We start from the raw sequence: 19,095 nt of genomic DNA, 5'->3' as shown, positions 1-19,095 counted from the left end.
GTCAGAAATGAGTAAAACATGGGGGCACCTGCTTGAAGGTTAGTGACAAGACAAAAGGGGCCTCCTGCAAAGAGCTCTTTCCTTCCAAAAGGTGCTTACATTTCTCTATCAGCAAAGTGAGCTGCCATGGCATAATAATGGCATGGTGGCAAATCTTTTCTGTGAAATTTTCTTGAAAACCTTCATTTTCAGGAGTGCATTTGTCTCTAAACAGAAAATTATCACAAGATACCTGTTTAGTTTAAAGAAGAAAAAAAAAAAGAAACCACAGTTTGGTGTGAAGAGCTCATTCCTCTTTGCTGAGATTGTTTCAAAGTCCCAATGGGACCAGCACTTCTCTGAGCTGTTATACAGATCGCAGCCCCTCCTAGAAAGAGGTGCAGGATTTTCTGTGATGAGAGGAAAGAGGAGGTTGACCACCCCTTCGGCTGAAAAGGTGAATTTTGAATAAGTCAGAAGAAGCCTTCAGGGAACTAGCATCACAAACACTGACTTTCCAACCCTCGGGGAAGCTTTCCCAGTAAGAAACCTCCACTTTCATTTCCCTGGAGCTGGTGGCCTCCTTGTCACCCCCCTCAGCCTGGAGTTATGCTGTGAAGTGGAAATGCCACCTGAATTCCAATGTGGCAATTCCTATTCCTATGGAAAACATAAGCATTCTTAGTTGTCCCTTGTGAGAAATTTCTAATGTTTTAGGAACTAAGGAAAACTTGATCTCCCCTGAAGTGTTGATGTGATTTCCTTCGTAAGTGAATTAGAACCAGGATCTAAATGCTAAAATCATCCCAAGAGTTGACATTTCTTTACTTTGTTTAAACCTTGTTTACTTCTTTATAATTAACCTTTAAATAGTGATGTTATTTTTAATAATTTCAACATATTGGTCCTTTATATATGGTATCTTAGGCTCTTTGGTGCAAGAGATGGGGGGTGAATAAAGAATTGAATCAGCATGCTCGATACCCTGGTGGCTGCTGTCCTCTGATCCTGGGAAGTTGTTTGCCCACCCATGTGCCAGAAGGTGACATTTAGATGTGAGAACCCCAGAGGCAACAGGACAGCATGACCTCAGGAACACCAGTGCTTGTACTTCCCAGACACATCTGTTTCCCTGTTTGTCATAGTTGCCGCACCCTCATCCCCAGGAACTGCAATCATGGTCCTTCTCCAGGATTCTGGGAAGGCTGCCCTTGGTGCCAGGGACCTAAGGGCTTCAAGCATCCTAACAGCACAAGTTTTATAATTTTCATAGTTTATGAACTTAGGACTCCCAGTAGTTTATATGGCCCTGCATCTTTTCTTTGGCTCATTTGGAGATGTGATAGAGGTCAAGGGAAGCTTCAAGGCAGTGATTCTGATTCCTCTTCACTACATTCTTGCTTCGTGTTAGGGCAGGTGGATGGGACAGGGAGATGAGTGGGGGGGTCACGAGCCTGGCTAGGTTTTATTTTCCAGACCTGAGGACACGGCTGGTGTCACCTCAGACTATGTCCTCTTTTCTAGAGGATGGGCCTTTGGAAAATATGGACAGAGATTAATCCCACAGCTAAAATGCAGAATGTTTGACACTGTTGCCAAAACTATAGAATGACAAGTAAATTTTTAATAAAACAGAACAACCACTTGTATTTTTTTTTGTAAACACCTTGCAGTAAGCAAACAGTAAACACAATAAACAGGCAATTCTTAATAAATTCTTAAATAAATAAATTGCTCTAGTTTGGCTACATGATTATCCTAAGTACATGGAACCAAAGAGAAATGAATGGTTTCAAAATGCTTCACATCATATGAATATTTTTCTTTCCATAACCACCATCTCATAATTTATAGTTACATTTTAATAATACATAGCATATTATAGCAAAACTATAAAGTAGAAAAATAAAAAAAAACTTATAACAGCACCCTATGAACTTTTTTAGGTTAAAACAATGTATGACAGTGGTAAAAATTTAAACAGTATTGTAGTTGTGGATAAGCAATATTTTGTTTAAACCAGTCATTTTCTGTGGGACATGTTTTCTAGAGTTATACTCTTAAAATCTATACTACAGTGGATACTCTTGTGCATATATATATATATATATATATATATATATATATATATATATATAAAACGCGCTTTTGCAAGATAAATTCTTAGTAGTGAAATGGCTCTATCATAGGGTATATGGATTTTGATAGTTCTTCCAAATTACCTTTTCCAGAGATCACATTAATGGACACACTCACTAAGTGTGTGAGAGGATTGATTGCACACCCACCTTTTAATTTTTACTTAAACTCTCTCACGTGACTCCTGTTGCCCACCCTTCAAGACCAGTCAGTGGCCAATGAAGCAGTATTATTTTTTTTCCTATTGAGAGACTTCATTGCCTATCTCAACTCTTTGCTTAAAGTACATCGTTAATAAAGACAATTTAAATTTCGGAAAATGATACAGCCCAAACTATATCAGAGCAATTCAAACCATATTTTACAGTGTTGTGATTTTGTTAAATTAACATGTGTAAAGTCGAGTCCCAAGTGGGGAGTTGAATGGTGAGCCACAGTTCAACAAAGACCACAGGGGAAAGTGAAATAGAGAAATTTATTAGTTGCAGGTCCTGGAGGAGGTACAAGGCATGCCTGGAGCAGTAACCCGGGGAGGTCAAGGCAAGGTGCAGGCAGAGAGCCTGATACCAACCAGGGTTCTCGGCCTTCCTTAATCAATAGAAATTGATAAGAGACCAGACAAGAAGTTCAGGCAAGGCTTTACTGGGGCCCCTGCTGCAACAGGGGGGGAGTGAGAACAAGTAACAGGTCCCCTTACTCACTCCCCGAGTAGGGGTGAGCTGGTTCTTTATATGGGGTGAGGGTAGGGGCGGGTCCAGGGATTGAGCACAGGGGTGGCTTAGGTGGTTTGCCACCCCTTTGCTGGTGTTGTGTGCAGGGGGCATGTGCAGTACCTGCTTTTTCTCCTGACCCCCTGCTTTTGCTCCCGCTCTTTGGAAGTGGCAGTTGTTTTCTTTTGGGTCTTTTTGTATCTTTTTGTACATAATTTGCCCCAACTCACATGCATGCAGTTATTTGTAGTCCCTTATAGTTTCTTTGTATTTTGTTGCTTGAGAAGACATTTGTCCAGGTGCAAGCACTGCAGCAAAGGGTCCCAGGTCCTACGTCCCAGACTGTCTCAAGCCCAGCTGACCATGGGCACATTACTTTGTTAAGGTCCAAGCGTGGAGTGCTTTTGGAATTTCAGGGCTAATTCAAACCAAGAAGAACAGTGTTTTGGTAAGCTATGTAGTTGGGGTGGGTTCTTATCTAAGGGGTGCACATGGGGAAGGAGCTCGGAGGCATGGCAGACTATTTATCACGCAGGGCATTGGAGAAGTCATATCAGGAACTTACAGTTACCTGTGACTCTACAGGCCATGTGCTAGGCTTGAGGGAGGGCTGGTGTCAGTTCAAGTCCCCTGCAGGCTGCTCAGCCACACAAAATGGATGCCAAGGCAGCAATATTATGGAGTAGTTTAGCTAAATTCTCTACACTCAACTTATACCCTTTGAAATGAGTCATAAGACGACAGCCCCAAACCTTCTTGAATTAACAGGCTCATAGCTTCCTTCTGATCCTCACATGAAGAGAATATCAATCCTAAACAAAACAGTGCTAAGGAAAGTGTTAGGGCCATTGATGCTTTACTTTTAGTGAATAGCAACAACAGTATGGAAGTTCCTTACAAATAGAGTTGCCATATGATCCTGCAATCCCACTCCTGGGCATATATCCAGACAAAACTATAATTCAAAAAGATACATGCACCCCACTGTTCATTGCGGCATTATTTACAATAGCTATGACATGGAAGCAACCTAAATGTTCATCGACGAGTGAATGGATAAAGAAGATGTGGTATATATATACAATGGAATATTGCTCAGCCATGAAAAAGAATGAAATAATGCTATTTGCAGCAACATGGATGGACCTAGAGATTATTAAGTGAGGTAAGCCAGCCAAAGACAAATATTGTATAATATCACTTATATGTGGAATCTAAAAAAAATGATACAAATTAACTTATTTACAAAACAGAAAGAGACTCACAGACTTAGAAAACAAACTTATGGTTACCAAAGGGGAAAGGGAAGAGGAGAGATAAATTAGAGTTTGGAATTAAAATATACACACTACCATTTATAAAATAGATAAACAACAAGGTCCTACTGTATAGCACAGGAAACTATATTCAATACCTTGTAATAACCTATAATGGAAGAGAATTTTAAAAAGAATAGATATATTTACATATATATGTATAACTGAATCACCTTGCTGTACATTTGAAACTAACCCAGCATTGTAAATCAACTATATTACAATAAAAATTTTTAAAAAAGAATTACAAAAATATTTTCATGTAGAAATGTAACTAGCAGCAGCTGCTAAATGAGATGATCTGAATTATTTATTGATTGAATCCTTTAGGTAAATGATGGGAATATTTTTGGAATTTTATCTTGCTCCATTGAAACTCTGGCTCATTTTAGAAACTGTTAAAAAGAAAATACAACATTTATTTTGATTGACATAAAAAGGAAAATGATTGAAAACTTAAATATTGATCAAAAGATGGAAAACAATGATGCATCAATGAGGTATTATAATGTTGGTGAGCAATATTTACAATTTGCATAATGTACAGAATTCTCTACAAGTTGCCTGAGGAGTTTGACAGTAAACAGAATTTCAGAGTAAATCATTGTTTAAAAAAGACAGAAGGAGAGGAAAGAACTGGATTATGTGGATATATGTAATAAATATAGAATTGACAACCAAGTCTATTACTCACAAAAGTCATGGGAGTTGATGCAGTAATAGAGGTCGGGACATTCAATGCAGATTGGCTACACAAAGGGCATAATTTGGAAACACTATTTTAAAACTAAGAAAAATACAAGTTGGTGGAGTTCTGGAAAAGTATTCCAGGAATGTGGGGAGAAATGCAGGTGGAGGAGCACTCATAAAGGCAGGCTGTGGGTCCTGAACATTGCGGAGGCCAAGTGGTGGCGAGAGATGGCTGATAGCTGGGCATAAACGTTAAGTGGACGGGATTGAATAATTATCATCTAACTAGGGGAAAGAATTAGAGAATAATTGTTGCAAATTACATCCTGGGTTTTAAGGACCTGTTTACAACATGGCGCAGTAGCATTTTCCTACTCAAAAGCATTCTGAGAAATGCAACCTTTAGAACTTCCTTTTCAGCAAAGCAGCAACTCGTTGCAACAGGTTGCCTAGGAAATGTCACTGGGCATCACTCAAGCATTAAGGGATGGTACAGTCCTTGGTTCTCGCCATGGAAATTTCTCTTTTGGGATCTCATTCACCTTCCAATTCTCCCCTAATTGCATGACTGTCCATAAGCTCAGAATTAGATGTTTTGCTTTGATTTAAGAGGCCTTTGGGACCCATGATGGAACTGAGAATGACAGCTTATGCCACTGACATCACAACTAAGGGATAATCGTCTAATAACTATTTTTAGAATAAATTGGAGAAGATCTGAAAGTGGATAGGACTTCGGGGCACTACTGGTACTGTGCATGGACACCTGGATGGTGAAGAGGAGAAGGAGGTGGTTGAGAATACACTCTGCTGGGAGAAATGGCAGTTTTGTGCTCTCTACAGTACCCAGGGATTTGAGATGTTATAATCCATCTCAAAGTCACAAAAGAACAATCTTCTCTGGGGTGGAAAAGAAATCATAAAGAATAACTTGGTAGTGGACTTGTGATGACCTTGACAGGAAAATTGCCTGTAATTAGCCCGTAACTTCCCCTGTGTAGAAAGCAGTTGCACTTGTTGTAAGGGCCCAAAGGAACAAAAGTACTCACTGGGAACCATTACATAGGCTTTTTGCCTGCACCCAGGGAAATTCTGTATACTTTGCTGTTCACAGCCCAGAAGGTTGGTAGAAGCAGCATCTGAAATCTTATGCATATCCCCTCTTGCCATGGATAGCAATAATCTAACCTGAGTTACTTTGCTCTGTTGAAATGTTCTCATGGTTTACTAACATGTTATAGTAATTGACAGGTTGTTCATAAGATTAATATAGAAAACAGCTGTAATTTCCACTTCTGTGAGGAGACCCATATTTTCTCCTCTAGAGTACTATTCTCAGATTTTTTTTTTTTTTAAACAGGTTTGAGAGGAAACACACTTCAGAGGTAATAAATAAGAGTGAGAGAGAGCGAACAAATCAAACCGCTTTTCTGGGTTTTACTTGAACCATTATTAGCACCGTGCTGGGATTAGAGCAGGGTTCTTCATGAGTGTTTCTGTGGCATCTGCTTGACTAAAAGGAAAAAGAAATACTGTTGGGGAAGTATTCATTTTATGTTAACAAGACGTGGACAGAGAAACTTGTGGGACAGTTTCTCTGTTTAATTAGATGTTTGGCACAAAGTCAATTGAAGTACTTTATACCCTAATTTGTTCTTATTGGAGCCCCAGAAGAACTATTTTAGTGACATTATCTTTTAGGGCATTTCTGATATTTGGTGGCCAGACTTGGATACTGCGATAACAAAGATCGAGTTGGAGAATTGGGAGTGGAAGAAGGAAACGGGCAAAGTGATAAGTACAAGGGAGAGGCAAGTCAAGAACTTCCAGGGGCCTCCCCTCCCTGCACCAGCACCTTGTGTTCACTTTCTGCCCTTTCTCTGTGTCCTCACAGCTTTGGAGCATGGCTGGATTGCACTTTTCCTCTCTGCTTCCCCTCTAGATGTGAGTTCCTGAAGGGCAGGGATGATGCCTTTTATACCTGCTCTCCAACACCAACCAAAACATGGAGCATAAGATCAAATACCTAATGCATGCTCAGTGAGAGAGTGAGTGTGTGAATGTATGAATGTGTAAATGAAAAGGTGGCCTGGATTTCTAGCAAAAACCACAGAGCAAGTAGATCTCAATGAGAGTGGAGTTAGGAGGACTTGGAGCTACATCCAGAAGAAAACACGGTAATAAGAAAAATCTCTACATGTGTGTATTAGTCTGGGTTTTCCAGAGAAACAAAACCAGTAGGATATTATAAGGCATAGGCTCACATATTATGGAGGCTGGAAAGTCCCATGATCTGCAATCAGTAAGCTGGAGACCCAGGAGATTTGGTGTTAACAAATTCCAGTTTGAGTCTGAGTCTGAAGTCAAGAGGAGAACAATGTCCCAGCTCCAAGAGAGGCAGAGAGAGTGAACTTTTTCTTATTTAGATTTTTATTCAATTTAGGCCTTCAGTGGGTTGGATGAGACCCACTCACTTTGGGGAGGGCAATATGATTTACTTAGTTTATTGAGACAGATGTTAATCTCACCCAGAAACACCCTCACAGACATACCCAGGATAATGTTTAACTAAATATCTGAGCAGCTGTGGCTCAGTCAAGTTGAGACAAAATTAACGATCACAACAATCTGGTTCTGGTATTATCAGAACGAGGGGACAAGACAAGGTCATGTATATATAGCTTATTTCCATTGAGAGAATATATAAGACAAATAACATTTTGGCTTAAATTTAGTGACTACATTCTCTGATTCAAAAAAAGAAAGGGGGTTGGACTGGGAGATGAATTTATTCACTGAAATTCAATAAATAGCTTTCTATAGATAACTGATTGACATATTTGAAATATGTGTGCGTGTCTGTGTGTGCATATGTATAAAATTTATGTGATTTTTTTATAGCATTGAGCCAGCTGGGTCTTCAGAGGATTTCTTTAGGTGAGATTTAAAGCAGTGCCTTGATTCAAAAATTAATATTTTTTCTTCTTGTTGAGAAAATAGCTTGAAACAAGTTCCATGCATTTCCTAAGGTCAATATTGACCCTCAAGCATTTTCTATAGGTGTGGGTGTGAATTGTCTATTTTTTCCTTAATATTACAAATAATACATTTTCCCACTTTGGTATTTCAAAAAACAATTATACTGTTGGCAGACACCTTCAGCATTGCGTCTTGTACCACTTTTGAGAATATTTTTGAGTTGGTTAACAAAGTTTTCTATCCTTAGGGTTTCCTTCCAAGGAAATGACACTTATTAAAGCTGTATAATGACATTGTCAGTGAAAATTTAATTTTGGAGTAGGTGTCTGGATTCAGCTAACACTTAATAATTTTTTCCAGCTGGTCCTGTAGGTATGTATACCCCAATATCTATAACATATCCAGTTATTTGCTGAATTTCTTTAAAAAAATTAAAACCCTCTTTTTCTTAAGAAGAACACACTGAGAGAAAATAAAAATAGCTCAAAATAATAAGTAGCTCAAAAATAAATAGCTCAATGAATGCTTCATCACAGAGTACACTCTGTTGGAGACTCACATCTCAGATCAGGAGAGGGAAGATGACCAGCACCGAGGAAGCTTCCTCTATGCCCCCTATGAATAACCATGCTCCTGTTCTCACCAAGATATCCAGCGTTCTGCATCCTAACACAATAATTTTGTCACCTTTTGTACTTTATACAAATAAAATCATTCATAATGTACTCTTGAGTCTGTCCTCTTTTGCTTGTATCATATTGAGAGATTTTTCCATGTTGTTGCAGACAGCTATAATTTTTCAAATTTATTGCTGCACAGTATCCTATTCTATGATCGTATAACTATATTCACTTCTTCTGGTGATGTACATTTGCAATGTTCTCAGATTTTGATGATTATGAATAATTCTATTTTGAACATTCTTGAATGTGCCCCTTGGTGCACATTTGCATCTACTTTTGTTTAGTCTATACATAAGAGAGAAATTGTTGGCACATGGGGTACAGGTATTTCCAACTTTAGTAGATAATATCAAATGGTTTTCAAAGTCGTTGTATAATTTACTTATCCTCCAGCAGTGTGTGAACATGCATGTGACTCCACAGCCTTACTAATTGTTATTGTTTTCCTGCCTTTTTTGTTTTTGTCTTTGTTTCTTTTTTGTTTATTGTTCATTTTGGAAATTTAGTCCTTTCTGTGATTAATGATACGACATCTCCTTCTGGCTTCATTTGCATTTTCTTGGTGCTTAATGAGTTTAAACATTATTTCATGAGTTTAATGACTATTTGAGAGGGAATGGATGTAGGACATGGGTCAGGAAAGAGAGTACATGGAGAGGTCCAGCTTTCCTTGATCAACGTGGTTAGTCTGTTTGCAGCAGTCTTATTAGGAGGGATCTGGGGAAAGAGATCACCCAACCTTTTCCACCTCCCTCCTATCTTTACCAGTGTTAAACCTACTCCTAAAGTCAAAGCATTTTTGATCCACCCAGTGAGTCTCAAGGATTTAGTTGTCTGAGATGATCAACAATAACGGTTTTGACATATAAAACAAAAATCTTATTTATTTATGTGGGGAAACCTGTATTTTATAGAGCAGATCTTGTCAGTTCATTGTCAGGAATATCCTCTGTTGTGTTTCCAAGTGAACTACTGGACATGTTTTTGTTGTTGTTGTTGTTGTTTGTTTGTTTGTTTTTTAAAGGAACCATTTTGAGATATGTCAGAGCACACGGTTCTTTTTTTTTTTTTTTTTAATTTTAGTTATTTATGGCTGTTTTGGGTCTTTGTTTCTGTGCGAGGGCTTTCTCTAGTTGTGGCAAGCTGGGGCCACTCCTCATCGCGGTGCGCGGGCCTCTCACCATCGCGGCCTCTCTTGTTGTGGAGCACAGGCTCCAGACGCGCAGGCTCAGTAATTGTGGCTCACGGGCCCAGTTGCTCCGCGGCATGTGGGATCTTCCCAGACCAGGGCTGGAACCCGTGTCCCCTGCATTGGCAGGCAGATTCTCAACCACTGCGCCACCAGGGAAGCCCTGGACATGTTTTTAATTAGACAGGTATTTGTTCTGCCAAAGAAAGAGTTGAGTCATTTCTGTGCGATGGATCACAGAGTCATGTTGAAATGTTATGGATAATTCATGAGATACATTAGAATACATCTTCTAAAAAAAATGCTTTTGCCTCTCTTTTTCTCTCTACCCTCTAAAAAGTCCTGGACAAAAAATGCCAAAGTTTGGTTTTTGAGAATTTTCACCACCCTCCCTCTACTAATACATGTTTACTTCGAATATGTTACAAAGTAGTTAATTAGGTTTCAACTTTTTTGTTCAAAAGTTTATTTTTCTAGGACCATCCTTAGTTAAGTTGATTGGATTCAAACCTTGATGTGCATCATCTCAATGGTACATTTAGAGATCACAAACATGGGGTGCCACTGTCCAGCTGTGTACATCATGCAGGTTTTATAAACCGCTTACATTTTTCAAATTTCTAATTTTAAAAATGGGGATAATAATATTAACCCTTCGAGTTTCTCAAGAGTTTAAATTAACTCATGTGTGACACTTTCTAAGAACACTACCTGGTATATAGCTGACATTCATGAAACAGGAAGTATTATTCTTTAAGCTGCTGCAGCTAACATCATTACTAATCTCATTCTTTCACAGTATACTCTTTCTTATCTGGCTCTCTGGGTAACTTGACTTACAATTTCTAGGAAAATTGAACTCACATTTTCCATACGGGATTGTTAGAGAAAGCAGCAAGTAGTATCACTGAAGAAGGATGGAGGTAAGAAAGGAATTGGACCAGCAAAAACTAGGTAGACAACAAGATATATTAAGAGATAGGATTCAGGGGTGGAAGAGAGGAACAGCTGATGAGAACATAGATTCTAAGGAATTGAAGAGGGACAGAGAAAGGCATTTGACAATTACAATTCATTTATTTAAGCAATTTTGGCCTTGAAAAATAGATGTCTAGGACTAACTCTGACTAAAATAAATTCAAAACTGGATGCTAATTGGATCTACTTGCATGGATACTGCCAGAGTTCAATGCTCATACATGTGTAAGAGTTATATCACTCATTACATAATTTATTTAATCTTCACAATAACAGTTAAAGTAGGAATGGAAACTTTCTTTGAAATTAAAAAGACTATGTTATCTCAACTAACACTTTTTTCCCTTTTGGTGCCAGGTACCAGGGTATAATTTTATACATACTTATTTATTCAATCCTCACAACTTTGCCTAGGAGGAAACTGAGGCTCAAGTATAATTATTACTCTGCTCCAGCCATGTACTTATGAGGCCCTGGGTCCAGTGCTCACATGCTCCACTGGGAAAGGCCACTGGTGTAACTCTTTGAGAATCACAGGAACCAAGATCTGAGCACGTCTGCACCATGGGCACATCATTCATACTGGGTGGACTTTCCCTTCTTCATATATGAAATGTGAGATTTAGGTCTAATGGCTTTTCAAGTGCTAAGCTTGCCCAGCTCTGTGAGGATATTAGCATCTGTGTACAATTTTTAGAAATGTGAGTGGTGGGAGAAGAAGAGAGAGAGACATTAGGGAGAGGTTCCAGGGAGACATCTCGAATGTTTAACATCTGTCATGAATTTTAAATACATTCAGAAAGAAAGAAAGAGACCTGCCCCATCATCATTCCTAGGAATATATGTCAACAAGAATGATACTGTTTATAATTATTTACAAATGTGTGTTGGGGGGCATTTGAAGGTGTCAATAATAAATTCTATTTTTGCTTGTGAAAAAGATGAACAATGATGACAGAAAAACAGGTAATGGAGGAATGTTTACTTTAGTTGAAACTTGTTCTAATTTTGTTAGAATAAAGAAAACAAAACACATAGAGAGTAGATTTTTTATAATTAACAATAATTTATTGTTAAAATAAATTATTAAATGTATTCCATTAATAATAATAAATGAACTTTCCTATTGATTTAGCAGAACTGAGCTTTTCAAGATAGAAAACAACATATCTTTCAAATGACTCTCTTGATTTTAATATCAATTTTCATTACATATACCTAACTGATAACTTCTAATATTTTAAAATTGCCTGTTAAGAATGTTTCAAAGAATCAAATGAACATAAATAACCCGACAATTAAAGTAATTGGTAATTTACAATTTCTGTTTTTATTTCATCTAAGCCTTTGGGTTTGACTGAGAAGATATAAAAAGCAGCATTTCTTTTAGATGTTAATATTATTATTTTAATCTTGTAGATTCAAAGCCAATTTATTTTCATGTAAAGCTAATTTAAACTTAATTAAAACCAGACTGTGCTTTATTCTGTAGCTATTACAGATTCCACTCACTAGCACATATCCTTCGGCAAAGATTTTTTCTATTTTTATGCTTTAATTTATAATTTGTTCCTAAACTTTACAATTTTTTCCTATTTGCAAATAACTTGTAGAAAACTAAAATAGCAAGAAGTCTTTTGCTTTTTTTTTTGCACCCCAAGTACTTTATTACTACTAAAACAGGAATTCATGTTACTTGAGAGTATCATTAATTTTATGTGTTTCTTTCTCCTTAATGTGAATTTCATGGGCAGAAGAGTTGTTTCTAGCACTAAGGAAATATTTGTCAAATGGTGAATTCACAATCATTGATTTTAAATGAGTTGGTCTTTTTATCTCTTAAAGTCCATAACAACTAAATTTTTTCCCTTCCCCTCTTTTTCCTTTGTCCCTCCTTCCCTCTTTCCTCCTTATATTCATGAAGGAAACTTTTCTCCCCCTCTGTCCTGAGTCCTGCTGGGTGGAAGCTATAACAAGGTCAAGTAAGATATATTCCATTTGGTACTCTCAGTGCAGTGGGGAGGCTTGAGGTCACTGCATTTCTGGACTTTATGTAAATGAGGTCTTTTGTCTCACCATCCACCACTACCCCCAGGGTTTGGGATTGGATTATTTATAAAATGATCCCATAATCTGGAGTTTTGCTCCACAGATTTTTTCTTTAAGTAAAGGACTTTTTCACTAAGGATACTAATTCCCCATTAGCAGAAAAATAATAAATTTGCTCTGTCACATATAATTTTATTAAACCTTTGGTACATCTTTGTAATACAACACCTGATTTGGCAAAATGTATGACACAATTACATATTCAGTTACTCCAAGTGAATTATATTTGTATTTCATGGTATTATTCAAAGAATTTTGTTGTAGGTGGGTTGGGAAGGCCTGTGAATTAGCGTTTCTATATTTAATCTCTAAAGTACCTATTCCAGTTATTTGCACGTAGCAGAAGTTAAATTAATAAGAAAATGAATATGGAAATAAACAGTCAAATTATAATACAGTGCAATAAATGGAATAATCATATCCCCATGGGCTGATTTACTAGATGAACAGAAAAGGTACATTCAAGGCACAGTATCACATTCAGATCATCTGAACATCCAGGGACTACTGTGCTCATTACAAAGTCTGTGCTTCATACCATACTGGGAGAGGAGAGGAGCTAGAATAGTCACAGCCTGAGAAAACCCATGTCCTATGAAAGAAAAGGGATTCCTGAGTTGTCAGCTGAGGATAATGCTAGAGGAGATCTGTGATGATGACTCTACTCACTGTGTCTTGAGATTAAGAATTTACACTATTGCTGCTAAAGATACACAACAGGTACTTGAAAGCTTTTTAGTTTGATGTAGCCCCATTTGTTAATTTTTGCTTTTGTTTCCCTTTCCTGAGGAGACATATTTAAAAAATATTACTAAGACTGATGTCAAAGAGCATATTGCCTATGTTTGCTTCTAGAACTTTTGTGGTTTCAGGTCTTACATTTAAGTCTTTAATCCATTTTGAATTTATTTTTGTGCCTAGTGTGAGAAAGTAGTCCAGTTTGATTCTTTTACATGTAGCTGTCCAGTTTTCCCAACACCATTTATTGAAAAGGCTGTCTTTTCTTTATTGTATAGCCTGACATCTTTGTCATAGATTAATGGCACATATAAGTGTGGGTTCATTTCTGGACTCTCTATTCTCTTCCATTGATGTATGTGTCTGTTTTTGTGCCAGTATCATGCTGTTTTGATTACTGTAGCTTTGTAGTATAGTTTGAAATCAGGGAGTGTGATACCTCCAACTGTGTTCTTCTTTCTCAAGATTGTTTTGGCTATTTGGGGTCTTTTGGGTTTCCATACAAATTTTAGAATTATTTGTTCTAGCTCTGTGAAAGATGCCATTGGTATTTTGATAGGGATTTCATTGAATCTGTAGATTACCTTGGGTAGTATGGTCATTTTAACAATATTAATTATTCCAATGCATGAACACAGTATATCTTTCCATCCTTCTGTGTCATCTTCAATTTCTTTCATTGGTGTCTTATAGTTTTCCAAGTACAGGTCTTTTACCTCCTTAGTTAGATTTATTCCTAGGTAATTTATTCTTTTCAATATGATGGCAAATGGGATAGTTTTCCTAATTTCTCTTTTTGATAGCTTACTATTAGTGTATAGAAACAACATATTTTTGTGTGTTGATTTTGTATCCTGAAAATTTACTGAATTTGTTTAGTAGTTCTAATAATTTTTTGCTGGAGACTTTAGGATTGTCTATATATAATATCATGTCATCTGCAAAAGTGACAGCTTTACTTCTTTCTTTCCAATTTAGATGTCTTTTATTTATTCTTCTTGCCTAATTGCTCTGGCTAGAACTTCCAATAATATGTTGAATAAAAGTGACAAGAGTGGATATCCCTGTCTTGTTCCTGATCTTAGAGAAAAAGCTTTCAGCTTTTCACCTTTGAGTATGATGTTAGCTTTGGGGTTGTCATATATGGGCTTTATTATGTTGAGATATATTTCTTTTATTCTTTTTGGCTTTGTTGAGAAGTTTTATCATAAATGGAGGTTCAATTTTGTCAAATGATTTTTCTACATCTATTGAGATGATTATATACTTTTTATACTCGATTTTGTTAATATGGTATGTCACATTGACTGATTTTTGGGTGTTGAACCATCCTCGCATCCTTGGAATAAAATTCCACTTGATCACGGTGTAAGATCATCTTAATGTATTGTTGAATTTGGCTTGCTTATATTTTGTTGAGGATTTTTGTATTTATGTTCATCTGGGGTATTGGCCTGTAATTTTCTTTCTTTGTAGTGTCTTTGTCTGGTTTTGGTATTAGGGTAATCTTGGCTTTGTGAAATGAGTTTGGAAGAGTTCCCTCCTCTTCAAATTTTTGGAGGATTTTGAGAAGGATAGGTACTAATTTTTCTTTCAATGTTTGGTAGAATTTACCAATGAAGTCTGGTCCTAGAATTTGCTGTGTTGAGAGGTTTTGATTACTGATTCTAGTAATGTCTGTTCAGATTTTCTATTTCATCATGATTCAGTGTTGTAAGGTTGTATGTCTGGGAATTTATCCATTTCTTCTAGGTTGTCCAACTTGTTGGCACATAATTGTTGGCAGTAATGTCTTATGATTCTTTGTGTTTCTGTGATATTAGTTGTAATATCTCCTGTTTCATTTCTAATTTATTTGATTTTATCTTTTTTTCTTGGTGAGTCTAGCTAAAATTTTCTCAATTTTAAAAATCTTTTCAGAGAATCAGCTCTTAATTTATTTTTATATTTTCTATTGTCTTTTTAGTATCTATTTCATTAATTTCTTCTGTAATATTAGTTACTTCCTTCCTTCTACTAATTTTGGGCTTTGTTCTTTTCCTAGCTCCTTGAGGTGTGAAGTTAGGTCATTTATTTGAGACTCTTTTTGTTTCTTGAGGTAGGCATTTATTGCTATGAACTTCGTTCTTAGAACCGCTTTTGCTGCATCCCATAAATTTTGTGGGCTGGAGGGTGGTGGGGTGTGGGTAGGGGTAGGGTTGGGGAGGGGAGCAGCTGCCTGGCCAGGAGCAGCTGCTCCTGGGGCTGCTGCCCTGGGTGTAGCACTGGCCGCAGAGCACGTGGTGGGGGAGGGAAAGGGGGCGGCATGGGTAGGCAGGGCAAGGAGGGGGCCGTGGGGAGGTTGTGGAGGGACTCATCGAATTGCCTGCCTCCCGCCCCGTCTGCCACCTGGCACTAGGAGCAGCCCCGGGTGACAGCGTGACAGCCATGTCTGCAGCAATGAGGCAAGGGTTCTACTAATTCCATCATCAGAAGAACTGCAGTGACTGACTTCTTGGTAAACACCAAGGCCAACACCAGCGTGAACTGGAGCTACATGGCACTCAGTGTCATTGGGCTGGTGGCTTTGTACCTAGTGTTCGGTTATGGAGCCTCTCTTCTCTGCAACCTGATAGGATTTGGTTACCCAGCCTATGTCTCAATTAAAGCCATAGAGAACCCCAACAAAGAAGATGATACCCAGTGGCTGACCTACTGGGCAGTGTTTGGTGTATTCAGCGTTGCCGAATTCTTCTCTGACCTCTTCCTTTTATGGTTCCCCTTCTACTACGTGTTGAAGTGCAGCTTCCTGTTGTGGTGCATGGCCCCCAGCCCTGTCAATGGAGTGGACCTTCTCTACAAGCGCATCATCTGTCTTTTCTTCCTGAAGCACGAGTCCCAGGTAGACAAGGCAGTGAATGACTTGAAGGACAAAGCCAAAGAGACAGCAGATGCCATCTTTAAAGAAGCCAAGAAAGCTGCTGTGAATTTACTGGGTGAGAAAAAGAAAAGCACCTAAACCACTGACTGGATGAAACATTTCTGCCCTCTCTGTACTTTCCTAGTAGAGCTTGGTGTTATATTAGGAACTGTGGTATAATCATTTTAATAATGTTGCCTTGGAAACATTTTTGATATATTAAAAAAATGAATGTGTTGTAAGTTTTTTTGCTTACTTTTACTGTCTATATACCCAGGGAGCATTTAAATTTAAATTTAATGCAATGGGCAGTGATCAAGTTTTTAGAAAACATATTTTGCCTCTGGGTAGGAAAAGACCTATCCTGTAGGAAATATAAACTTAAAATGAAATTATATATCTCCCCCCAAAAAAATTTTGTGGGTAGTTCTAAGGTAAGATGGTAGAGTGAATGTCTTTTATGTATCCTGTGGATGGATAAGCAGGGCAAGGGCCAAGAACAGATCTACATGTATGTGTAAATTCTAACTGCCTTTCAAGACCTGAGAAGCACTTCATTTGCTGTATTAAGTAGCTTTATCTCATTTAATATATGTGTTATTCAGCTCAGATTAAGAATCAGAGTATGCTTCAAGCTTTTGCAATATTTTTAGAGATTAAAAATCCAAGGGAAAAAATATTTTTAAGTGCCAACCATACACTACTTCAATTCACATTGTTCTGGGCTCTTAACCCATCCACAAGGCAAGAAAATAAAAATTTCAGAAACAATAAAGAATTAAAAATTAGTAAAATTGTCATTACTCACAGGTGATATGATAGTTTACATAGAAAAAGCCTAAGAAATTTACAAAATTTTAAAGCCAAGATATTCATTTAACAACATTTCAGATTACAGTGTCAATGTACAAAGTCCAGTTGTATTTCCGAATACTAAGAATAAATAACTGAAGTAGGAAAATGAAAAAAAATCCAATATCCTTACAAACCAAATCAAACAAACTAAGGAAAAAACTCTAAGAAATAAAATGAAGAATGGGCAAAACTTAGACAATAATTACTGGAATATGTTGCAGAGAGACATTAAAGAAGACATTAAAAAAATAAACAAGTAAATAAATAACAAAGCAAGCATATCATGATCATAGGCTGGATAACTTGAAATTGTTAGGAAATGAATTCTCAAAAAATCTTATCTACTAAATCAATGCAATCTCTATCTAAATCCCAGTTGACTACTTTGTACAAATTAACAAGCTGATTATAAAATGTTTGTGGGAATTCAAGAGCCCTAAAATAACTAAAACAATTTTGGAAAATAACAAACTACCTGATTTTGTGACATCCTCTCGGGCTATAATATTCAAGACAATGTAATACTGACCTAAGTATAAAGAAATAGAAGAGGAGTGTCCAGATAGACCCACATGTATATGGTCAATTGACTTTAAAGGCACTAAGGTCATTTGAAAGGGAAAATATAGTCTTTTTAAAAGCTAAAGCTGATATAACTGGTTAACCACTTGGAGAAAAAATGAAGTTGGTTTCTAACTCAGACATACACAAAAATTAAGCAGAAAAGTATACATTATAGGCATAAATGTAAAAGACAAAATTTCTAGAGGAAATTATGAGAGAATAACTTTGAAATCTGGATGTAGGCAAGGATTTCTTAGAACCCAAAAGCATCAATAATTTTAAAAAGTTATAAATATGACTTTGTCAAAATTTAAAAACTTGCTTTTTCAAAGACAATTAAAGAAATAAGAAGTAAGGCACGTGCTTGTAGAAAATGCCAATATTTGCAACACATGTATCTATTAAGGAAATTTATACAGAATATATTCCATAAAGAACTCAATAATAAAAACCCAGTTTAAAAAAACAAATGAAAGGGGGGAAAAGATTTGATCAGACAATTAAAGATATGACATGCAAATGACCAAAAATCACATGAAAGAATGTTGAACATCGTTTGTCATGAGGGAAATACAAATTAAAATCACAATAAAATACCATTCCACATCCAATAGAGTGGCTAAAAAAAGACTGACAATACCAAATGTTGGTTAAGATTGGGAGCCACTGGAACTCCTGTAAACTGCTGTTAAGAATGTAAAATGGTGCAGTCATTTTGGACAACAGTTTGGCAATGTTTTATAAAGTGAATCATAAACTTACCAAACAACCCAGCAATGTTATTCCTAGTTTTTAACCCAAGAGAAATTAAAATATGTCTACTCAAAGAGTTGTACAAAAATGTTCACAGTAGCTTTAATTATAACAATTTTTAAAAATGGAAAGAACTCAAATATCTATCATTAGAAGAATGGGTAAACACATTGTAGTACAGTGACACATGACTCGACAGTAAGAATTAACAAAGTACTGATGCAAGCAACAAGATGAATGAATCTCAAAAACAAAATTTTGAGTGAAATAATCTGGACACAAAAGAATATGTACTATATAATTTCATTTATCTGAAGTTTTAGAATAGTCAGAACTAAGCTGTGATAGTAAAAATCAGATCAGTGGCTGCTGGGATTGAGGGTGCAAGATATAGCCTGGAAGGAGGCATGGGGAATTTTGGGGGTGATGAAAATGTTCCACATCTTGATTGGGGTGATAGTTATATGGGTATACACATATATTTGCCAGAATACATTAATTACTGTATAGTAAA

At 36.9% G+C, this 19,095-nt stretch overlaps 1 pseudogene; it reads left to right on the top strand.

Annotated features, from left to right (window-relative positions):
• Positions 1–15,937: 15,937 nt before the first annotated feature.
• On the top strand, positions 15,938–16,508 carry LOC137770499 (receptor expression-enhancing protein 5 pseudogene; annotated as a pseudogene).
• The last annotated feature ends 2,587 nt before the right edge of the window (positions 16,509–19,095 follow it).

This window comes from Eschrichtius robustus, chromosome 10 (assembly GCF_028021215.1).
Source record: "Eschrichtius robustus isolate mEscRob2 chromosome 10, mEscRob2.pri, whole genome shotgun sequence".
Classification (NCBI taxonomy): domain Eukaryota; kingdom Metazoa; phylum Chordata; class Mammalia; order Artiodactyla; family Eschrichtiidae; genus Eschrichtius; species Eschrichtius robustus.
This window is presented reverse-complemented; position numbering and strand designations above follow the sequence as displayed.